The sequence below is a fragment of the Nomascus leucogenys genome, chromosome 15, assembly GCF_006542625.1.
Source record: "Nomascus leucogenys isolate Asia chromosome 15, Asia_NLE_v1, whole genome shotgun sequence".
Taxonomy (NCBI): Eukaryota; Metazoa; Chordata; class Mammalia; order Primates; family Hylobatidae; genus Nomascus; species Nomascus leucogenys.
In genome coordinates, this window is record NC_044395.1 from 61,816,297 (window position 1) to 61,841,496 (window position 25,200).

Consider the following 25,200-nt stretch of genomic DNA (forward strand, 5'->3'; position numbering starts at 1 on the left):
GCGATAGTTTACTGAGAATGATGTTTTCCAGTTTCATCCATGTCCCTACAAAGGACACGAACTCATCATTTTTTATGGCTGTATAGTATTCCATGGTGTATATGTGCCACATTTTCTTAATCCAGTCTATCGTTGTTGGACATTTGGGTTGGTTCCAACTCTTTGCTATTGTGAATAGTGCCGCAATAAACATATGTGTGCATGTGTCTTTATAGCAGCATGATTTATAGTCCTTTGGGTATATACCCAGTAATGGGATGGCTGGGTCAATGGTATTTCTAGTTCTAGATCCCTGAGGAATCGCCACACTGACTTCCACAATTGTTGAACTAGTTTACAGTCCCACCAACAGTGTAAAAGTGTTCCTGTTTCTCCACATCCTCTCCAGCACCTGTTGTTTCCTGCTTTTTTAATGATGGCCATTCTAACTGGTGTGAGATGGTATCTCACTGTGGTTTTGATTTGCATTTCTCTGATGGCCAGTGATGATGAGCATTTCTTCATGTGTTTTTTGGCTGCATACATGTCTTCTTTTGAGAAGTGTCTGTTCGTGTCCTTTGCCCACTTTTTGATGGGGTTGTTTGTTTTTTTCTTGTAAATTTGTTTGAGTTCATTGTAGATTCTGGATATTAGCCCTTTGTCAGATGAGTAGGTTGCAAAAATTTTCTCCCATTCTGTAGGTTGCCTGTTCACTCTGATGGTAGTTTCTTTTGCTGTGCAGAAGCTCTTTAGTTTAATTAGATCCCATTTGTCAATTTTGGCTTTTGTTACCATTGCTTTTGGTGTTTTCGACATAAAGTCCTTGCCCATGCCTATGTCCTGAATGGTATTGCCTAGGTTTTCTTGTAGGATTTTAATGGTTTTAGGTCTAACATTTAAGTCTTTAATCCATCTTGAATTAATTTTTGTATAAGGTGTAAGGAAGGGATCCAGTTTCAGCTTTCTACATATGGCTAGCCAGTTTTCCCAGCACCATTTATTAAATAGGGAATCCTTTCCCCATTTCTTGTTTTTGTCAGGTTTGTCAAAGATCAGATAGTTGTAGAAATGTGGCATCATTTCTGAGGGCTCTGTTCTGTTCCATTGATCTATATCTCTGTTGTGGTACCAGTACCATGCTGTTTTGGTTACTGTAGCCTTGTAGTATAGTTTGAAGTCAGGTAGTGTGATGCCTCCAGCTTTGTTCTTTTGGCTTAGGATTGACTTGGCAATGCGGGCTCTTTTTTGGTTCCATATGAACTTTAAAGTAGTTTTTTCCAATTCTGTGAAGAAAGTCATTGGTAGCTTGATGGGGATGGCATTGAATCTATAAATTACTTTGGGCAGTATGGCCATTTTTCACGATGTTGATTCTTCCAACCCATGAGCATGGAATGTTCTTCCATTTGTTTGTATCCTCTTTTATTTCATTGAGCAGTGGTTTGTAGTTCTCCTTGAAGAGGTCCTTCACATCCCTTGTAAGTTGGATTCCTAGGTATTTTATTCTCTTGGAAGCAATTGTGAATGGGAGTTCACTCATGATTTGGCTCTCTGTTTGTCTGTGATTGGTGTACAAGAATGCTTGTGATTTTTGTACATTGATTTTGTATCCTGAGACTTTGCTGAAGTTGCCTATCAGCTTAAGGAGATTTTGGGCTGAGACAATGGGATTTTCTAGATATACAATCATGTCATCTGCAAACAGGGACAGTTTGACTTCCTCTTTTCCTAACTGAATACCCTTTATTTCCTTCTCCTGCCTGATTGCTCTGGCCAGAACTTCCAGCACCATGTTGAATAGGAGTGGTGAGAGAGGGCATCCCTGTCTTGTGCCAGTTTTCAGAGGGAATGCTTCCAGTTTTTGCCCATTCAGTATGATATTGGCTGTGGGTTTGTCGTATATAGCTCTTATTATTTTGAGATACGTCCCATCAATACCTAATTTATTGAGAGTTTTTAGCATGAAGGGTTGTTGAATTTTGTCAAAGGCCTTTTCTGCATCTATTGAGATAATCATGTGGTTTTTGTCTTTGGTTCTGTTTATATGCTGGATTACATTTATTGATTTGCGTATGTTGAACCAGCCTTGCATCCCAGGGATGAAGCCCACTTGATCATGGTGTATAAGCTTTTTGATGTGCTGCTGGATTCGGTTTGCCAGTATTTTATTGAGGATTTTTGCATCAATGTTCATCAAGGATATTGGTCTAAAATTCTCTTTTTTGGTTGTGTCTCTGCCTGGCTTTGGTATCAGGACGATGCTGGCTTCATAAAATGTGTTAGGGAGGATTCCCTCTTTTTCTATCGATTGGAATAGTTTCAGAAGGAATGGTACCAGTTCCTCCTTGTACCTCTGGTAGAATTCAGCTGTGAATCCATCAGGTCCTGGACTCTTTTTGGTTGGTAAGCTATTGATTATTGCTACATTTCAGAACCTGTTATTGGTCTATTCAGAGATTCGACTTCTTCCTGATTTAGTCTTGGGAGGGTGTATTTGTCGAGGAATTTATCCATTTCTTCTAGATTTTCTAGTTTATTTGCATAGAGGTGTTTGTAGTATTCTCTGATGGTAGATTGTATTTCTGTGGGATCGGTGGTGATATCCCCTTTTTCATTTTTTATTGCATCTATTTGATTCTTCTCTCTTTTCTTCTTTATTAGTCTTGCTAGCGGTCTATCAATTTTGTTGATCTTCTCAAAAAACCAGCTCCTGGATTCATTAATTTTTTGAAGGGTTTTTGTGTCTCTATTTCCTTCAGTTCTGCTCTGATTTTAGTTATTTCTTGCCTTCTGCTAGCTTTTGAATGTGTTTACTCTTGCTTTTCAAGTTCTTTTAATTGTGATGTTAGGGTGTCCATTTTGGATCTTTCCTGCTTTCTCTTGTGGGCATTTAGTGCTATAAATTTCCCTCTACACACTGCTTTGAATGTGTCCCAGAGATTCTGGTATGTTGTGTCTTTGTTCTCGTTGGTTTCAAAGAACATCTTTATTTCTGCCTTCATTTAATTATGTTCCCAATAGTCGTTCAGGAGCAGGTTGTTCAGTTTCCATGTAGTTGAGCGGTTTTGAGTGAGTTTTTTAATCCTGAGTTCTAGTTTGATTGCACTGTGGTCTGAGAGACAGTTTGTTATAATTTCTGTTCTTTTACATTTGCTGAGAAGAGCTTTACTTCCAACTACGTGGTCAACTTTGGAATAGGTGTGGTGTGGTGCTGAAAAAAATGTATATTCTGTTGATTTGGGGTGGAGAGTTCTGTAGATGTCTATTAGGTCCACTTTGTGCAGAGCTGAGTTCAATTCCTGGATATCCTTGTTAACTTTCTGTCTCGATGATCTGTCTAATGTTGACAGTGGGGTGTTAAAATCTCCCATTATTATTGTGTGGGAGTTTAAGTCCCTTTGTACGTCACTCAGGACTTGCTGTATGAATCTGGGTGCTCCTGTGTTGGGTGCATATATATTTAGGATAGTTAGCTCTTCTTGTTGAATTGATCCCTTTACCATTATGTAATGGCCTTCTTTGTCTCTTTTGATCTTTGTTGGTTTAAAGTCTATTTTATCAGAGACTAGGATTGCAACCCCTGCCTTTTTTTGTTTTCCATTTGCTTGATAGATCTTCCTCCATCCCTTTATTTTGAGTCTATGTGTGTCTCTGCACGTGAGATGGGTTTCCTGAATACAGCACACTGATGGGTCCTGACTTCTTATCCAGTTTGCCAGTCTGTGTCTTTTAATTGGAGCATTTAGCCCATTTACATTTAACGTTAATATTGTTATGTGTGAATCTGATCCTGTCATTATGATGTTAGTTGGTCATTTTGCTCATTAGTTGATGCAGTTTCTTCCTAGCCTCGATGGTCTTTACAATTTGTCATGTTTTTGCAGTGGCTGGTACTGGTTGTTCCTTTCCATGTTTAGTGCTTCCTTCAGGAGCTCTTTTAGGGCAGGCCTGGTGGTGACAAAATCACTCAGCGTTTGCTTGTCTGTAAAGTATTTTATCTCTCCTTCACTTATGAAGCTTAGTTTGGCTGGATATGAAATTCTGGGTTGAAAATTCTTTTCTTTAAGAATGTTGAATATTGGCCCCCACTCTCTTCTGGCTTGTAATATGAGTCTTAATGAGTCTTTTTTTATAGAAGAAGTTGACTCACATGGTGATTGTTGATACATTTCACCTTGTTTCTGCCATTAGTGTGTTTTCTATTTACCTATGCTTTTTCTTTTTTTTCTTCTTGTGAGCACTAAGTTTTCTTTGAATTCCAATCTTTTCACTAATTGTTTAAAGCAAGCAATCTCATGTCTATATCTCTAATGATTACCCTAAAACTTTTTTTTTTCTTTTTAGAGATGGTCTCACCCTATCACCCCAGGCTGAAGTGCAGTTACATGATCGTGCACAAACTGTATTGTTGAACTCTGGGGCTCAAGTGATCCTCCTGCCTCAGCCTCCCAGGTAGCTGGGACCACTGCACCTGGCTATTACCCTAACACTTTTAATTCACATTTTAAAACTCACTTTTGTCTATCAACACCTAGAATCAACCAAATACATGTCTTCTTTTTGAATAAGAAAATTTTAATATGCATTTATCTATGCCACCCTACTCCCATCACTTCCCATAATGTAATAAACTTTAACAATAATTTAGATTGGTTTTAATTTTTAAAATTATGTATCAATGATTCTTTAGACTGAAAGATTGAACCTCATTCTTAGGTTCTTTATCATGTGTACATATGTATAACTTAGGAGCAGAGACTTCTGTTTACAATACAACTCAGGTCCTAATACAGTATAATTTTTAATCTCTTCAAAGTTCTTCTTACCCTCTTATTTTTTTTCTTTCATCCTTAATTCCTACTCCCATTTCCTATTTTCATATAAATGTCTACTCTTATTTTGGGTATATTTTCCTGGATATATGTATTTATCTTTGTAAAGTATATATTATTTTGTGCGTAATGTGTTTGTAATTTACATAATGGTAATATGGTCTTGAGCTCTTTCTGTTACTTGATTTTTTCAGTCAACATTGTTTTTAAGAGTCCATCTAGTTACTGGCTTTTTATTTTATTTTATTTTATTTTATTGAGATGGAGTCTCGCTCTGTTACCCATGCTGGAGTGCAATGGCGTGATCTCCGCTCACTGCAAGCTCCGCCTCCTGAGTTCTTGCCATTCTCCTGCCTCAGCCTCCTGAGTTCCTGGAACTACAAGCGCCTGCCACCACACCCGGCTAATTTTTTGTATTTTTAGTGGAGACAGGGTTTCACCATGTTAGCCAGGATGGTCTCGATCTCCTGACCTCATGATCTGCCTGCCTCAGCCTCCCAAAGTGTTGGGATTACAGGCGTGAGCCACCGCGCCCGGCCTAGTTATTGACTTTTAACTAATGCATAGTATTCTACAATATATGCTCTAAACACATTTTACACATCTCTTCCCTTACTGATGAACACTTAGGCTGCTTATAACTCTCTTAGTATAAATGGTGCTACAATGAACAACCTTGTGAACATCTTTTGCATATACCACTGTGCCAGGGTTTTCCTGGAGTGTTTACCCAGAAGTGGGATTGATGGATGACAGAGTGTATGTATATGTAGTTTTAAAAATTGCCACCTGATTGTTCTTCAAAATAGTTGCTTCAGTGTACACTCACACAAGTAGTACATAAGGGTTCTTGTCTTCCTACATCCTTATCAATACTTGGTATTATCTTACTTTATAGTTTTTCTAAATTTTATTATTCTGGTAGGTGTAAAGTGATACTTATCTTTAAAAACTTTTTAATTTATAATTTTTGTGGGTACACAGTAGATGTATATATTTATGGGGCACATGAGATATTTTGGTACAGGCATGTAATATACTCTTTTAGTTATTTTTAAATGTACAATTAAAGTATTTTTGACTATAGTCACCCTGTTGTGCTACCAAATACTAGGTCTTATTCATTCTATTTTTTTTGTATCAATTAACCATCCCCACCTCTCCCCCAGGCCCCCACTATCCTTCCCAGCCTCTGGTAACCATCTTTCTACTCTCTGTGTCCATGAGTTCAATTGTTTTGATTTTCAGATCCCACAAATAAGTGAGAATATGCAATTTTTGTCCTTCTGTGCCTGGCTTATTTCACTTAACATAGGGACCTCCTGTTCCATCCATGTTCTTGCAAATGATAGAATCTCATTCTTTTTAATGGCCGAATAGTACTCCATTGTATATATGTACCACATTTTCTTTATCCATTCATCTGTTGATGGATATGTAGGTTGCTTCCAAATCTCGGCTATTGTGAACACTGCTGCAACAAACATAAGAGTGCAGATATCTCTCTGATAAACCGATTTCCTTTCTTTTGGATATATACTCAGCATTGGGATTGCTGGATCATATGGTAGCTCTATTTTTAGTTTTTTGAGGAACTTCCAAACCGTTCTTCATAGTGGTTGTGCTAATTTACATTCCCAGCAACAGTGTGTGAGGGTTCCCTTTTCTCCACATCCTCACCGTGTCTGACTTTTGGATAACAGCCATTTTAACTAGGGTGAGATGATATCTCATTGTAGTTTTGATTTGCATTTCTCTGATGGTCAGTGATGTTAACCTTTTGATATGCCTGTTTTCCATTTGAATGACTTCTTTTGAAAAATATTTATTCAGATCTTTTGCCCATTTTTTAGTCAGATTATTAGATTTTTCCCTGTGGAATTGTTTGAGCTCCTTATATATTCTGATTATTAATCCCAGCTCCTTATATATTCTGATTATTAATCCCTTGTCAGATGGGTAGTTTGCACATGTTTTCTCCCATTCTGTGGGTTGTCTCTTTGTTGATTGTTTCCTTTGTTGTATAGAAGCTTTTTAACTTGATGTGATCCCATTTGTCTATTTTTGCTTTGGTTGCCTGTGCTTGTGAGATGTTACTACTCAAGAAAATTTTGCCCAGAACAGTGTCCTGGAAGGTTTCCTCAATGTTTTCTTGTAGGTGTTTCACAGTTTGAGGTCTTATATTTAATTCAAATAAAAGGCAAGAGATGGAGTCAAGTTTAATTCTTCTGCATATGGATATCCTGTTATCCCAGAACCATTTATTAAAGAGACTGTCTTTTCCCCAATGTATGTTCTTGGCACCTTTGTCAAAAATGGGTTAACTGTAGGTGTGTGGATTTATTTCTAGGTTCTCTATTCTGTTCTATTGGTCTATGTGTCCATTTTTATGCCAGTACCATACTGTTTTGGTTACTATAGCTTTATAGTATAATTTGAAGTCAGGTAATGTGATTCCTCTAGTTTTGTTCTTTTTGCTCAGGATAGATTTGGCTATTCTGGGTCTTTTGTGGTTCCATATAAATTTTAAGATAGTTCTTTTCTATTTCTGTGAAGCATGTCATTGGTATTTTGATAGGGATTGTATTGAATCTCTACAATGCTTTCAGTACTATGGACATTTTAACAATATTGATTCCTCCAATCCATGAACATGGAATATCTTTCCATTTTTATGTGTCCTCTTCAATTTCTTTCATTGGTGTTTTATAGTTTTTATTGTAGAGATCTTTTACTCCTTTGGTTAATTCCTAGGTATTTAATGTTATTGGTGGCTATTGTAAATGGGATTCCTTTTTTATTTCTTTTTCAGATTGTTCACTGTTGGCATATAGAAATGCTACCAATTTGTATGTTGACTTCGAGTCCTGAAACTTTACTGAATTTGCTTATCAGTTCTAATCATTTTTTGGTGGAGTCTTTAGGTTTTTCCAATATAAATATATGATCATATCATCTGCAAACAAGGATAATTCAGCTTCCTCCCTTCCAGTTTGGATCCCGTTTATTTCTTTCTCTTGTTTGATTGCTCTAGCTAAGACTTCCAGTAATCAGTTGAATAATGGTGGTAAAAGTGGGCATCCTTGTCATGTTCCAGATATAAGAGGAAAGGCTTTCAGTTTTTCCCCATTTAGTACGATACTAACTATGTGTCTGTCATATATAGCTTTTAATTTGTTGAGGTGTGGTTCTTCTATACCTAGTTTTTTGAGGGTTTTTATCATGAAGGGATGTTGAACTATATCAAATGCTTTTTCAGCATCAATTGAAATGATCATATGGTTTTAGTCCTTCATTCTGTTGATGTCATGTATCACATTGATTGATCTGTGTGTGTTGAAACATCCTTGCATCCCTGGGATAAATCCCACTTGGCCATAATTAATGATTTTTTTTTTCTTGAGATGGAGTTTCACTCTTGTTGCCAAGGCTGGAGTGCAATGGCATGATCTTGGCTCACTGCAACCTCCACCTCCTGGGTTCAAGTGATTCGCCTGCCTCCGCCTCCCAAGTAGCTGGGATTACAGGCATGTGCCACCATACCTGGCTGATTTTGTATTTTCAGTAGACACGGGGTTTCTCCATGTTGATCAGGCTGGTCTCGAACTCCCGACCTCAGGTGATCCGCCCACCTCGGCCTCCCAAAGTGCTGAGATTACAGGCATGAGCCACTGCACCCAGCCGATGAATGATCTTCTTAATGTACTGTTGAATTTGTTTTGCTAGTATTTTTTGAGGATTTTTGCATCAATATTCATCAGATATATTGGCCTGTATTATTATTATTATTTTATTTATTTATTTTATTGATTTTTTTTTTGAGACAGAGTTTCATTTTTATTGCCCAGGCTGGAGTGCAGTGGCGCTTTCTTGGCTCACTGCAATCTCTGCCTCCTGGGTTCAAGAGATTCTCCTGCCTCAGCCTGCCAAATAGCTGGGATTACAGGTGCCTGCCACCACGCCTGGCTAATTTTTTGTATTTTTAGTAGAGACAGGTTTCACCATGATGGCCAGTCTGGTCAGTATTATTATTATTTTTTAATGTGTCTTTGTCTGGTTTTGGTATCAGGGTAATGCTGGCCTCATAGAATGAGTTTGGAAGTATTCCCTCCTCCTTTATCTTTCCGAACAGTTTGAATAGGATTGGTATTAGTTCTTTAAATGTTTGGTAGAATTCAGCAGTGAAGCCATGATGTCTCAGTCTTTTCTTTACTGGGAGACTTTTTATTATGGCTTCAATCACATTACTTGTTATTGGTCTGTTTAGGTTTTGAGTTTCCTCATGGTTCAATCTTGGTAGATTATATATGTCTAGAATTTATCCATTTCTTCTAGATTTTCCAATTTATTGGCATATAGCTGCTCATAGTAGCCACTTATGATCCTGTGAATTTCTTCAGTAACAGCTGTAATATCTCCTTTTTTATCTCTGATTTTATTTATTTGGGTCTTCTCTTTTTTTCTTAGTCTAACTAAAGGTTACTGAATTTTGTTTATCTTTTCAGAAAACCAACTTTTTGTTTCATTGGTCTTGTGTAATGTTTGCCTCATTTCAGATTCATTTACTTGTGCTCAGATATTTATTATCTCTTTTCTTCTACTACTTTTGGGTTTGGTTTGCTCTTGCTTCTCTAGTTCTTTAAGATGCATCATTAGGTTATTTGAAGTTTTTCTAGTTTTTTATGTAGGCACTTGGAGCTATAAATTTTCCTATTAGTACTGTTTTTGCTGTATCCTATATGTTTTGGTATGTTGTGTCCACTATCATTTGTTTCAAGAAATTTTTAAAATTTCCATCTTAATTTCTTCATTGATCCGCCGGTCATTTAGTAGCATATTGCTTAATTTCTATGTGTTTGTATAGTTTCCAAAATTCCTCTTATCATTGATTTCTAATTTTATTCCATTATGGTCAGAGAAGATGTTTGATATTATTTCAAGATTTTTTAAAAATGTTTTAAGACTTGTTTTGTGACCTAACATATGGTCTATACTTGAAAATGATCCATGTGCTAAGGATAAAAATGTGCATTCTGAAGCCAATGGATGAAATGTTCTGTAAATATCTATTAAGTCCATTTTTTCTATGATGCAGATTAAGTCCAATGTTTCTTTGTTGATTTTCTGTCTGGGAGATCTGTCCAATGCTGAAAGTGGGGTGTTGAAGTCTCCAGCTATTACTGTGTTGGATTCTATCTCCAATAATACTTGCTTTATATATCTGGGTGCTCCAGTGTTGGGTGCATATATATTTGTAATCAGTATATCTTCTTGCTGAATTGACCCCTTTATCATTATATAATTATCTTCTTTGTTTTTTTAATTATCTTCTTAAAGTTTTTGTCTTGAAATCTATTTTGTCTGATATAAGTATAGCTATTCCTTCCCCTTTTTGGTTTCCACATGCATGGAATATCTTTTTCCACCCCTTTATTTTTAGTCTATGTGTATCTTTTTAGATGAGGTGTGTTTCTTGTAGGCAGCAAATTACTGGGTCTTGTTTATACATCCGTTTAGCTACTTTGTCTTTATTGGAGAGTTTAGTTATTTACATTCAATGTTATTATTAAGCAGGGACTTACTCCTGCCATTTTGTTGTATTTTCTTGTTTTGTGGTCTTCTCTTCCTTCTTTCCTTCTTCCTTTTACTGAAGGTGATTTTCTCTGGTAATATGTTTTAATTTCTTGCATTTTATTTTTTGTGTATCCATCATATATTTTTGATTTGAGGTTGCCATAAGGCTTGCAAATACTATCTTATAACCCATTATTTTAAACTGATGACAACTTAACACTGATTGCACAAACACACCAAAAGAAAACTAACAAAAACTCAACACTTTAACTTTGTCCCCCGACTTACTTTTTGTTGTTTCTATTTAAGTCTTATTATACTGTCTATGTCTTGAAAAGTTGTTGTAATTATTTTTTATTGGTTCATCATTTAGCCTTTCTACTTAAGTCAAGAGAAGTTTACACATGACCACTACAGAGCTATGCTATTTTGTGTTTTTCTGTGTGCTTAGTATTACCAGTGAGTTTTGGACCTTCAGATGATTTCTTCTTGCTCATTAACATCCTTTATTGAGACTGAATAACTTCCTTTTGCATTTCTTGTAGGACATATCTTGTGTTAATGAAATCCCTCAGCTTTTGTTTGTCTGGAAAGGTTTTTATTTCTCCTTCATGCTTAAAGAATATTTTTGCTGGATCTACTATTCTGGGGTTAAAAGTTTTTTTTTGTTTTGTTTTGTTTTGTTTTTAGCAGTTTAAATATGTCATGCCACTCTCTCCTGGCCTGTAAGGTTTCCACTGAAAAGTCTCCTGCCAGATGTATTGGTGGTCTATTGTATGTTGTTTCTTATCTCTTACTGCTTTTAGGATCCTTGACCTTTGGGAATTTGATTATTAAATGCCTTGAAGTAGGCTTCTTAGGCTTAAATCTACTTGGTGTTCTATAACCTTCTTATGCTTGAATGTTGGTATCTTTCTCTAGGTTTGGGAAGTTCTCTGATATTATCCCTTTGAATAAACTTTCTATCCCTATCTCATGTTCTACCTCCTCTTTAAGGCCATTAGATTTGTGCTTTTTAAGGCTATTTTCTGGGTCTGGTGGGCATACTTCACTGTTTTTTTTATTCTTTTTTCTTTTGTCTTCTCTATTTTCAAATAGTCTGTCGAGCTCACTAATTTTTCTACTTGATCCTTTCTGCTCTCAAGAGACTGATGCATTCCTTAGTATATCAGTTACATTTTTCAGCTCTAGAATTTCTGCTTGATTCTTTTTAATTATTTCAATCTCTTTGTTAAATTTATCTGATAGAATTCTGAATTCCTTCTTTGTCTTATCTTGAATTTCTTTGAGTTTCCTCAAAATAGCTGTTTTGAATTCTCAGTCTGAAAGGTCATACATCTCTGTTTCTCCAGGATTGGTCCCTGGTGCCTTATTTAGTTCATTTGGTGAGGTCATGTTTTCCTGGATCATGTTGACACTCTTAAATGTCTTTGGTGATTTACGTTAGTCATCATAATTTGGGCTTATTTGTGCTTGTCGTTCTTGAGAAGGCTTTCCAGGTATTTGAAGGGACTTGGACCCCAAGCCCAATAATGCTGTGATTTTTGCAAATTTGTACAGCACCACCTTGGTTGTCTTAGGTAAGATCTGGAAGAATTCTCTGGATTACCAGGCAGAGACTCTTGTTCTTTTCCCTTACTTTCTCCCAAACATATGGAATCTCTCTCTGTTCCGAGCCATCTGAAACTGAGGGTGCGGTGATGCAAGCACCCCTGTGGCCCCCACCACTGGTGCTGTGCTGTGTCAGACCCGAAGCCAGCACAGCACTGGGCTTTGCCCAGTGCCCTTCCCTTCAGGTTGGCAAGTTTCCTCAGGCCCTGGGCATGTCCAGAGATGCTGTCTGGGAGCCAGGGAGTGGAGTCAAGCACCTTAGCAATTTACACGATATTCTATTCTACTGCACCTAAGCTGGCACTCAAACCATAGTACAAAGTCCTTCCCACGCTTCCCTCCCCTTTCCACAGGCAGAGGAGCCTCTCTGTGGCTACCACCACCAGTTCATGGGAGTTTCTGCCAGGCCACTGACAATATTTGCTTAAAGCCCAAGGGATCTTCCCTCAGCTTGTGGTAAATGCTACCAGGCCTGGGACTCACCCTTCAGGGCAGTGGACTCCCCTCTTGCACAGAGTGGGCCCAGAAATGCTGTCCAGGAACCTAGGCCTGGACTCGGAGACCTTAAGAGCCTGCTTGTTGCTTTACCTTACTGTGGCCGAGCCAGTGCCAATGGTGCAAGACAAAGTCTCTTTTACTTTTCCCTCTGCTTTTCTCAAACTTCTCTTTGAGTCTTTCACCATAGCCACTACATCTGGAAATGTGCTCCATCACCCCTGAAGCCAGGACATCTCAGGCCTTAAGGCCCATAGTGTACTCCCTCAGTATTGCTGCTGGTTATTCAGGGCCAAAGGGCTCTTTAGTCAACAGGTGATGAATCTTGCCAGGACTAGGTCCTTCCCTTCAAAGCAGCAGGTTCCCTTTTGGCCCAGGGTGTGTTTAGAAATGTTGTCAGGGAGCTAGGGTTATCAAGGGCCAGGTGATGAATCCTGCCAGGACTGAGTCCTTCCCTTGAAAGCAGTTTTCCCTTTTGGCCAAGAGTGTGTTTAGAAATGTCTAAGAACTAGGGCCTGGAATGGAGGCCTCACAAGTCTTCCCAGTGCCTTATCCTACTGCCTGGTGCCCTATCCTGTGCCTAAGCTGGCATCCAAGATATAAGACGAAATCTTCTTTACTCTCCTCTCCTTAAGTAGAAGGAAGGAGACACTTTTATTGCTGTGAACTGCACTGCCTGGGGTTAGGGGAGGGGTGGCACAAGCACTCCCTTGGCCGTGCCAGCTGGTGTCTCCCTAGGTCATGTGCCACCCTAGTTCACTGACTCTAAGCCCAGCCTAACACTAGGAGTTGCCTAAGAATTACAGCTCTTGTGTCCTAGAGTGCCTTTCAAGTTTATCTAGAACTCCAGAGCACTTCAGCCAATGGTGGCAAGGCTGGCCAAGAAACTTCAGTTCCAACAGCTGAGATGGGTGATTCCCCTCTGGCTAGGAGCTAGTCCAAATTCTGCCTCTGTGCACCAGCACTAGCTGGGCCCAGCATGGCTTTATACTCTGCTGTGACAGGGCAGCACGGAGTTCAATGTAAGGTACCTCAGTTGCTGTGCTCTCCATCCCCAATATGCACAGATTCTGTCTCTGCACCACATGGCTTCTGCCAGGGGATGGAGGAGGGGTGGCATTGGTGATTTAAGTCTGTCTCTCCTGCCCTCCTCAATACCTCTTTCAGTGATGTGAAGTTAAAACCAGTTACTGTGATTGCTCACCAGAGTTTTTGTTCTTGTGATAGTGCTATTCAGTGTGTAGATAGTTGTTAAAATTTGGTGTTTAGGGGACGGGGGGACAAATGGTGTAGGCTTCTATTCTGCCATCTTGCTCTGCCCTCTTTGGTTACCGATACTTGTTTTAACGTGCACTTTTCTATCTGCTGTCAGTGTTAAGCATTCTCCATTTACTTAGCTATTTGGTTTTCTACTTCTATGAATTGGTATTTCATATCCCTGGACAGTTTTATATCCTCTTTTATTACTATGTTAATTTTTTTTTTTTTTTTTTTTTTTTTTTTTTTTTTTTTTTTTTTTGAGACAGAGCCTTTCTCTGTCCCCCAGGCTGGAGTGCAGTGGCGCGATCTCGGCTCACTGCAAGCTCTGCCTCCTGGGTTCACACCATTCTCCTGCCTCAGCCTCCCGAGTAGCTGGGACTACAGGCACCCGCCAACACGCCCGGCTAATTTTTTGTATTTTTAGTAGAGACAGGGTTTCACCGTGTTAGCCAAGAACTATGTTAATTTTATCTATAATAGTATAGATGACATTTTTAAGAGAAAATCTTAATTTTTTAATCTTTTATTTTATTTTGGGTTCAAGGGTTGATATGATTTGGCTGTGTCCCCACTCAAATCTCATCTTGAATTGTAATCCCCATAATCCCCACCCAGTGGGAAGTCATTGGATCATGGTGGCAGTTCTCCCCATGTTGTTCTCATGATAGTGAGTTCTCATTAGATCTGATAGTTTTGTAAGTGTTTGGCAAGTTTCTTCTCCCGCCTGCCACCTTGTGAAGAAGGTACCTGCCTCCCCCTCGCTTTCTGCCATGATTGTAAGTTTCCTGAGGCCTCCTCAGCCATACAGAACTGTGAGTCAATTAAACCTCTTTTCTTTATAAATTACTCAGTCTCAGGCAGTTCTTATAGCAATGTGAGAATGGACTAACATGGGGTACATGTACAAGTTCATTATATAGGTAATGTCATGGGGGTTTGATGTACAGATTATCTCATCACCCAGGTAATAAGAATAGTACTGGACAGATAGTTCTTCAGTCCTCAACCTTTACCCACCCTCTACCCTCAAGTAGATCCTGGTGCCTGTTTTTCTTTTCTTTGTGTTAATATGTACTTGATGTTTAGCTCCCACTTATAAGTGAGAACATTCAGTACTTGGTTTTCTATTCCTGTGTTAATTTGCTTAGGATAATGGTCTCCACCTTATCCATGTTTCTGCAAAGGACATGATTTCATTCTTTTTTTATGGCCACATAGTATTCCATGGTGTATATGTATCACACCAAAATATGTACATTTTCTTCATCCAGTCTACCATTGATTGGTATTTAGGTTGATTCCATGTCTTTGTTATTTTGAATAGTGCTGCAGTGAACATACATGTGCATATATCTTTGTAATAGATTGATTTATATCCCTTTGGGTGTATACTCAATAATGATATTGCTGGATCAAATAGTAATTTTGTTTTTAAGTTCTTTCAGAAGTTGCAAAACTGCTTTCCACAATGGCTGAACTAATTTATATTTCCACCAGCAGTGTATAAGCCTTCCCTTTTCTCCACAACTTTGCCAGCATCTGTTTTTTTTTGACATTTTCAAAATAGACATTCTGACTGGCATACATAATATTAATATCTCATGGTTTTGGTTTGCATTTCTCTAATGACTAGTGATGTTGAGCATTTTTTCATATGCTTGTTGGCAGAATGTATGTCTTCTTTTTTTTTTCTTTTGAAGTATTTATTTTTTTATTTTTTATTTTTTAATTTTTTATTATACTTTAAGTTTTAGAGTACATGTGCACAACGTGCAGGTTAGTTACATATGTATACATGTGCCATGTTGGTGTGCTGTACCTATTAACTCATCATTTAACGTTAGGTATATCTCCAAATGCTATCCCTCCCCCTCCCCCACCCCACAACAGGCCCCGGTGTGTGATGTTCCCCTTCCTGTGTTCATGTGTTCTCATTGTTCAATTCCCACCTATGAGTGAGAACATGCAGTGTTTGGTTTTCTGTCCTTGCGATGGTTTGCTGAGAATGAGGATTTCCAGCTTCATCCATATCCCTACAAAGGACATGAACTCATCATTTTTTATGGCTGCATAGTATTCCATGGTGTATATGTACCACATTTTCTTAATCCAGTCTATCATTGTTGGACATTTGGGTTGGTTCCAAGTCTTTGCTATTGTGAATAGTGCTGCAATAAACATACGTGTGCATGTGTCTTTATAGCAGCATGACTTATAATCCTTTGGGTATATACCCACTGATGGGATTGCTGGGTCAAATGGTATTTCTAGTTCTGGATCCCTGAGGAATCACCACACTGACTTCCACAACAGTTGAACTAGTTTACAGTCCCACCAACAGTGTAAAAGTGTTCCTGTTTCTCCACATCCTCTCCAGCACCTGTTGTTTCCTGACTTTTTAATGATCACCATTCTAACTGGTGTGAGATGGTATCCCATTGTGGTTTTGCTTTGCATTTCTCTGATGGCCAGTGATGATGAGCATTTTTTCATGTGTCTTTTGGCTGCATAAATGTCTTCTTTTGAGAAGTGTCTGTTCATATCCTTCGCCCATTTTTTGATGTGGTTGTTTTTTTCTTGTAAATTTGTTTGAGTTCATTGTAGATTCTGGATATTAGCCCTTTGTCAGATGAGTAGATTGCAAAAATTTTCTCCCATTGTGTAGGTTGCCTGTTCACTCTGATGGTAGTTTCTTTTGTTGTGCAGAAGCTCTTTAGTTTAATTAGATCCCATTTGTCAATTTTGGCTTTTGTTGCCATTGCTTTTGGTGTTTTAGACATGAAGTCCTTGCCCATACCTATGATCTGAATGGTATTGCCTAGGTTTTCTTCTAGGGTTTTTATGGTTTTAGGTCTAACATTTAAGTCTTTAATCCATCTTGAATTAATTTTTGTATAAAGTGTAAGGAAGGGATCCAGTTTCAGCTTTCTACATATGGCTAGGCAGTTTTCCCAGCACCATTTATTAAATAGGGAATTGTTTCCCTGTTTCTTGTTTTTGTCAGGTTTGCCAAAGATCAGATGGTTGTAGATATGCGGCATTATTTCTGAGGGCTCTGTTCTGTTCCATTGGTCTATATCTCTGTTTTGGTACCAGTACCATGCTGTTTTGGTTACTGTAGCCTTGTAGTATAGTTTGAAGACTGGTAGCGTGATGCCTCCAGCTTTGTTCTTTTGGCTTAGGATTGACTTGGCAATGCGGGCTCTTTTTTGGTTCCATATGAACTTTAAAGTAGTTTTTTCCAATTCTGTGAAGAAAGTCATTGGTAGCTTGATGGGGATGGCATTGAATCTATAAATTACCTTGGGCAGTATGGCCATTTTTCACGATGTTGATTCTTCCTATCCATGAGCATGGAATGTTCTTCCATTTGTTTGTATCCTCTTTTATTTCATTGAGCAGTGGTTTGTAGTTCTCCTTGAAGAGGTCCTTCACATCCCTTGTAAGTTGGATTCCTAGGTATTTTATTCTCTTTGAAGCAATTGTGAATGGGAGTTCACTCATGATTTGGCTCTGTTTGTCTGTTATTGGTGTATAAGAATGCTTGTGATTTTTGCACATTGATTTTGTATCCTGAGACTTTGCTGAAGTTGCCTATCAGCTTAAGGAGATTTGGGGCTGAGACAATGGGGTTTTCTAGATATACAATCATGTCATCTGCAAACAGGGTCAGTTTGACTTCCTCTTTTCCTGATTGAATACCCTTTATTTCCTTGTCCTGCCTGATTGCCCTAGCCAGAACTTCCAGCACTATGTTGAATAGGAGTGGTGAGAGAGGGCATCCCTGTCTTGTGCCAGTTTTCAGAGGGAATGCTTCCAGTTTTTGCCCATTCAGTATGATATTGGCTGTGGGTTTGTCATAGATAGCTCTTATTATTTTGAGATACGTCCAATCAATACCTAATTTATTGAGAGTTTTTAGCATGAAGGGTTGTTGAATTTTGTCAAAGGCCTTTTCTGCATCTATTGAGATAATCATATGGTTTTTGTCATTGGTTCTGTTTATATGCTGGATTATGTTTATTGATTTGCATATGTTGAACCAGCCTTGCATCCCAGGGATGAAGCCCACTTGATCATGGTGGATAAGCTTTTTGATGTGCTGCTGGATTCATTTTGCCAGTATTTTATTGAGGATTTGTGCATCGATGTTCATCAGGGATATTGGTCTAAAATTCTCTTTTTTTGTTGTGTCTCTGCCAGCCTTTGGTATCAGGATGATGCTGGCCTCATAAAATGAATTAGGGAGGATTCCCTCTTTTTCTATTGATTGGAATTGTTTCAGAAGGAATGGTACCAGCTCCTCCTTGTACCTCTGGTAGAATTCAGCTGTGAATCCATCTGGTCCTGGACTTTTTTTGGTTGGTAAGCTATTAATTATTGCCACAGTTTCAGAGCCTGTTATTGGTCTATTCAGAGGTTCAACTTCTTCCTGGTTTAGTCTTGGGAGGGTGTATGTGTCCAGGAATTTATCCATTTCTTCTAGATTTTCTAGTTTATTTGCATAGAGGTGTTTATAGTATTCTCTGATGGTAGTTTGTATTTCTGTGGGATCAGTGGTGATATCCCCTTTGTCATTTTTTATTGCGTCTATTTGATTCTTCTCTTTTTTCTTCTTTATTAGTCTTGCTAGCGGTCTATCAATTTTGTTGGTCTTTTCCAAAAACCAGTTCCTGGATTCATTGATTTTTTTGAAGGGTTTTTTGTGTCTCTATTTCCTTCAGTTCTGCTCTGATCTTAGTTATTTCTTGCCTTCTGCTAGCTTTTGAATGTGTTTGCTCTTGCTTCTCTAGTTCTTTTAATTGTGATGTTAGGGTGTCAATTTTAGATCTTTCCTGCCTTCTCTTGTGGGCATTTAGTACTGTAAATTTCCCTCTACACACTGCTTTGAATGTGTCCCAGAGATTCTGGTATGTTGTGTCTTTGTTCTCGTTGGTTTCAAAGAACATCTTTATTTCTGCCTTCATTTCGTTACGTACCCAGTAGTCATTCAGGAGCAGGTTGTTCAGTTTCCATGTAGTTGAGCGGTTTTGAGTGAGATTCTTAATGCTGAGTTCTAGTTTGATTGCACTGTGGTCTGAGAGACAGTTTGTTATAATTTCTGTTCTTTTACATTTGCTGAGGAGTGCTTTACTTCCAACTATGTGGTCAATTTTGAAATAAGTGCGGTGTGGTGCTGAGAAGAATGTATATTCTGTGGACTTGGGGTGGAGAGTTCTGTAGATGTCTATTAGATCTGCTTGATGCAGAGCTGAGTTCAATTCCTGGATATCCTTGTTAACTTTCTGTCTTGTTGATCTGTCTAATGTTGACAGTGGGGTGTTAAAGTCTCCCATTATTATTGTGTGGGAGTCTAAGTCTCTTTTTAGGTCTCTAAGGACTTTCTTTATGAATCCGGGTGCTCTTGTATTGGGTGCATATATATTTAGGACAGTTAGCTCTTCTTGTTGAATTGATCCCTTTACCATTATGTAATGGACTTCTCTGTCTCCTTTGATCTTTGTTGGTTTAAAGTCTGTTTTATCAGAGACTAGGATTGCAACCCCTGCCTTTTTTTGTTTTCCATTTGCTTGGTAGATCTTCCTCCATCCCTTTATTTTGAGCCTATGTGTGTCTCTGCACGTGAGATGGGTCTCCTGAATACAGCACACTGATGGTTCTTGACTCTTTATCCAATTTGCCAGTCTGTGTCTTTTAATTGGAGCATTTAGCCCATTTACATTTAAGGGTAATACTGTTATGTGTGAATTTGATCCTGTCATTATGATGTTAGCTGGTTATTTTACTCGTTAGTTGATGCAGTTTCTTCCTAGCATTAATGGTCTTTACAATTTGGCATGTTTTTGCAGTGGCTGGTACCGGTTGTTCCTTTCCATGTTTAGTGCTTCCTTCAGGAGCTCTTTTAGGGCAGGCCTGGTGGTGACAAAATCACTCAGCATTTGCTTGTCTGTAAAGTATTTTATTTCTCCTTCACTTATGAAGCTTAGTTTGGCGGGATAGGAAATTCTGGGTTGAAAATTCTTTTCTTTAAGAATGTTGAATATTGGCCCCCACTCTCTTCTGGCTTGTAGAGTTTCTGCTGAGAGATCAGCTGTTAGTCTGATGGGCTTCCCTTTGTGGGTAACCCGACCTTTCTCTCTGGCTGCCCTTAACATTTTTTCCTTCATTTCAACTTTGGTGAATCTGACAATTATGTGTCTTGGAGTTGCTCTTCTCGAGGAGTATCTTTGTGGCATTCTGTGTATTTCCTGAATTTGAATGTTGGCCTGCCTTGCTAGATTGGCGAAGTTCTCCTGGATAATATCCTGCAGAGTGTTTTCCAACTTGGTTCCATTCTCCCTGTCACTTTCAGGTACACCAATCAGACGTAGATTTGGTCTTTTCAAATAGTCCCATATTTCTTGGAGGCTTTGTTCGTTTCTTTTTATTCTTTTTTCTCTAAGTTTCTCTTCTCGCTTCATTTCATTCATTTGATCTTCCATCACTGATACTCTTTCTTCCAGTTGATCAAATCGGCTACTGAGGCTTGTGCATTCGTCAAGTAGTTCTCGTGCCATGGTTTTCAGCTCCATCAGGTCCTTTAAGGACTTCTCTGCATTGGTTATTCTAGTTAGCCATTTGTCTAATATTTTTCAAGGTTTTTAACTTCTTTGCCATGGGTTCGAACTTCCTCCTTTATCTTGGAGTAGTTTGATCGTCTGAAGCCTTCTTCTCTCAACTTGTCAAAAGTCATTCTCTGTCCAGCTTTGTTCCATTGCTGGTGAGGAGCTGCATTCCTTTGGAGGAGGAGAGGCACTCTGATTTTTAGAGTTTCCAGTTTTTCTGCTCTGTTTTTTCCCAATCTTTGTGGTTTTTACTTTTTTTTTTTTTTTTTTTTTTTTTTTTTTTGAGATAGTCTCTCGCTCTGTCACCAGGCTGGAGTGCGTGGTGATCTCGGCTACTGCAAGCTCCCTCCGGTTCATGCCATTCTCCTGCTCAGCCTCTCCGAGTAGCTGGACTACAGGCGCCCCACCACGCCGGCTAATTTTTTTTTTTAGTAGACGGGTTTCACCGTGTTAGCCAGGATGGTGGTTTTATCTACCTTTGGCCTTTGATGATGGTGACATACAGATGGAGTGTTGGTGTGGATGTCCTTTCTGTTTGTTAGTTTTCCTTCTGACAGGACCCTCAGCTGCAGGTCTGTTGGAGTTTGCTGGAGGTCCACTCCAGACCCTGTTTGCCTGGGTATCAGCAGCGGAGGCTGCAGAACAGCGGATATTGGTGAACAGCAGATGTTGCTGCTTGATCGCTCCTCTGGAAGTTTTGTCTCAGAGGAGTACCAGGCCGTGTGAGGTGTCAGTCTCCCCCTACTGGGGGGTGCCTCCCAGTTAGGCTACTTGGGGGTCAGGGACCCACTTGAGGAGGCAGTCTGTCTGTTCTCAGATCTCCAGCTGCGTGCTGGGAGAACCACCACTCTCTTCAAAGCTGTCAGACAGTGACATTTAAGTCTGGAGAGGATTCTGCTGCCTTTTGTTTGGCAATGTCCTGCCCTCAGAGGTGGAGTCTACAGAGGCAGGCAGGCCTCCTTGAGCTGCGATGGACTCTACCCAGTTCCAGTTTCCTGGCTGCTTTGTTTACCTACTCAAGTCTCAGCAATGGCGGGCGCCCCTCCCAAGCCTCACTGCCGCCTTGCAGTTTGATCTCAGACTGCTGTGCTAGCAATGAGCGAGGCTCCTTGGGCGTAGGACCCTCCAAGCCAGGTGCGGGATATAATCTCCTGATGTGCCGTTTGCTAAGACGGTTGGAAAAGCGCAGTATTAGGGTGGGAGTGACCTGATTTTCCAGGTGCCATCTGCCACCCCTTTCTTTGACTAAGAAAGGGAATTTCCTGACCCCTTGCGCTACCCAGGGAGGCAATGCCTCGCCCTGCTTTGGCTCACACTCGGTGCACTGCACCCACTGTCCTGCACCCACTTTCCAACACTCCCCAGTGAGATGAACCCGGTACCTCAGTTGGAAATGCAGAAATCACCTGTGTTCCGCGTCGCTCACGCTGGGAGCTGTAGACTGGAGCTGTTCCTATTTGGCCATCTTGGCTCCACCCCCATATGTCTTCTTTTGAAAAGTATCTGTTCGTGTCCTTTGCCTACTTTTTAATGGGGTTGTTTTTTGCTTATAATTTAAGTACCTTGTAGATTCTGGATAGTAGGTGTTTGTTGGATGCATAGTTTGAAAATATTTTCTCTGATTCTATACTTTATCTGTTTACTCTGTTGATACTTTCCTTTGCTCTGCAGAAGCCCTTTAATTTAATTGGGTCTCATTTGTCAATTACTGTTTCTGTCACATTTACTTTTGGCATCTTTGTCATGGACTCTTTGCCCAGTCCTATGTCCAGAAGTGTATTTCCTAGGCTATCTTCCAGAGTTTTTTATAATTTTAGGTTTTACATTTAAGTCTTTAATGCATCCTGAGTTTGTTTTTGTAGACGGTGTAAGGAAGGGGTTCAGTTTCAATCTTCTGCATATGGCTGGCCAGTTATCTCAGCATCATTGATTGAATAGGGAATCTTTTCCTGTTGTCTATTTTCATCAACTTTGTCAAAGATCAGATGGTTGTAGGTGTGTGGCATTATTTCTGGCCTCTCTAACCTGTTCCATTGGTCTGTGTGTCTGTTCTTGTGCCAGTACCATGCTGTTTTGGTTACTGTAGCCTTGTAGTATAGTTTTAAGTTGGGTAACATAATGCCTCCAACTCTGTTCTTTTTGCTTAGGACTTCCTTGGCTATTCAGGCTTTTTTTAAAAGTTCTATATGAATTTTAAAATACTTTTTTTCTAATTTGGTGAAGAATGGCTTTGGTAGTTTGATAGGAATAGCATTGAATCTATAAATTGCTTTGGGCAATATGGCCAGTTTAACAGTATTGATTCCTCCTATCATGGGCATGGAATGTTTTTCCATTTGTTTGTGTCATTTCTGATTTTTTTTAAGCCGTGTTTTGTAACTCATAGAGATCTTTCACCTTCCTCGTAGCTGTATTCCTAGGTATGTTATTCTTTTTGTGGCTATTGTGGACAGGATTGTGTTCTTGATTTGGCTTTCAGTTTGGAGGTTGTTGGTGTATAAAAATGCTATTGAATTTTGTACATTGATTTTGTATCCTGAAACTTTGCTGAAGTTGTTTATCAGATCTAGGAGCTTTTGGGCAGAGACTATGGAGTTTCCTAGATGTAGAATCACATTGTTTGCAAACAGAGATAGTCTGACTTCCTCTCTTCCTATGTGGAGGCCTCTCATTTCTTTCTTCTGCCTGATTGCTCTGGCTAGGACTTGCAGTACTATATCGAATAGGAGTGGTGAGAGTGGGCATCCTGTCTTGTTCCAGTTCTCAAAGGGAATGCTTCTGGCTTTTGCCCATTCAGTATGATGTTGGCAAAGGGTTTCTCATAGATGGCTCTTATTATTTTAAGGTTTATTCCTTAAATGCCTAGTTTATTGAGAGTTTTAAACATGAATGATGTTGAATTTTATCAAAAGCATTTTCTGCATTTATTAAGATGATCATGTGGTTTTTGTTTTTAGTTCTGTTTATGTGATAAATCACATTTATTGACTTGCATATGTTGAACCAACCTTGCATCCCAGGAATAAAGCCTACTTGATCATGGTGGATAAGCTTTTTGATGTGCTGCTGGATTTGATTTGCCAGTATTTTTTTGAGGATTTTTGCATCTATGTTCATCAAGGATATTGGCCTGAAATTTTCTTGTTGTTGTTGTGTCTCTGGCGGGTTTTGGTATCAGGATGATGCTGGCCTCAAAGAATGAGTTAGGGAGGAGTCCTTCCTCAATTTTTGGAATAGTTTCAGTAGGAATGGTACCAGTTCTTTATACACCTGATAGAATTTGTCTATGACTCTGTCTCATCCTGGGCTTTTTTTGGTTGGCAGGCTTTTTATTACTGATTCAGTTTCAGAACTTGTTTTTGGTCTATTCAGGGATTCAGTTTCTTCCTGGTTCAGTCCTGGGTGGTTGTATGTGTCCATGGATTTATCCATTTCTTCTAGGTTTTATACCTCATAGGTTCATAGTAGTCTCTGATGTTTTTTGTAATTCTGTGGGGTCAGTGGTAACATCCCCTTTGTCATATCTAATTGTTTTTATTTGTATCTTCTGTCTTTTTTCTTTATTAATCTAGCTAGCAGTCTCTATCTTAATTAACTTTTTCAAAAAACCAACTCCTGTATTTGTTGATCTTTTTTCTTTTCTTTGAGACAGGGTCTCACTCTGTCACCCAGGCTGGAGTGCTGTTGCATGATCTCAGTTCACAGCAGCCTCAACCTCCCAGACTCAAACAATCCTCCCACCTCAGTCTCCCAAGTAGCTGGAACTATAGGTGCACTTCATCATACCCAGCTAATTTTTTGATATTTTGTAGAGACAAGGTCTCACTGTGTTGCCCAGGCTGGTCTCAAACTCCTGAGCTCAAGAAACCATCCCACCTCAGCCTCCCAAATTGCTGGGATTACAGGCATTAGCCACCATATCCAGGCTGTGGATCTATTGAGTAGTTTTTTGCATCTAAGTTTTCTTCAGTTCAGCTGTGATTTTGGTTATTTCTTGTCTTTTGCTTGCCTTGGGGTTGGTTTCCTCTTGTTTCTTTAGTTTCTCTTGTTGTGATATTAGGTTGTTAATTTGAGATCTTTCTAACTTTTTGATGTGGGTATTTAATGCTATAAATTTCCCTCTTAACACTACCTTAGCTGTGTCCCAGAGATTCTGGTATTGAAGCAGCCTTGTTGTCTAGGGTGATACCTGAGGTTCATTGTCTCATGGCCAAGGAAATAAAGGATATGGACACACAAAGAGTGAGTTTAAGAGCGTAAGTTTAATAGGTGAAAGAAAGAATAGCTCTCTGCTAGAGAGAGGGGTCCTAGAGAAATTAGTTGCTGGATCTGCAGTGAAATGCAGCGGTTTTTATAGGTGCCTGGTGAGGAGGCAGTTTCTGATTTACATAGGGTGCAAAAGATTGATTAGACCAGGTGTGCATAGGACACTAAAAACTGGTTAGGAATAGCTGTGCCATTTGCATAGGGTATGAAAAGCTGGTCGCCCCTACGCAAATTTTATTATGCAGGTGGGTCCTCTGCCTGGCCTGTGCCACATTGCCCATTCCTTTACTATACATGTGGTAACAAAAAAAAGGGAAGATGGAGTCTCTATGTTGGACATGCCTGGCCCACAGGTAGCCCTTTTCTATTGACACAGCTGCTGACATTCCCCTGTGCAAGATTCCAGCTCTCTTATCTATGTTTGCAGCTTGATTTTTCAGGCTTCTCTTTGTTGGAAAAAAAATATTTTTTTTTTTGAGACAGAGTAATGCTTTGTCACCCAGGATGGAGTGCAGTGGGTTCAAGTGATTCTCCTGCCTCAGCCCCCTGAGTAGCTGGAATTACGGGTGTGCCCCAAC

The 25,200-nt window shown here is 39.3% G+C and overlaps 1 protein-coding gene across 2 annotated transcripts in view; it reads left to right on the top strand.

Annotated features, from left to right (window-relative positions):
* The window catches only part of XRRA1 (X-ray radiation resistance associated 1), a 107,210-nt gene that overhangs the window by 45,094 nt on the left and 36,916 nt on the right, over positions 1-25,200 (top strand). The gene's annotated exons all lie outside the window — the stretch shown is intronic.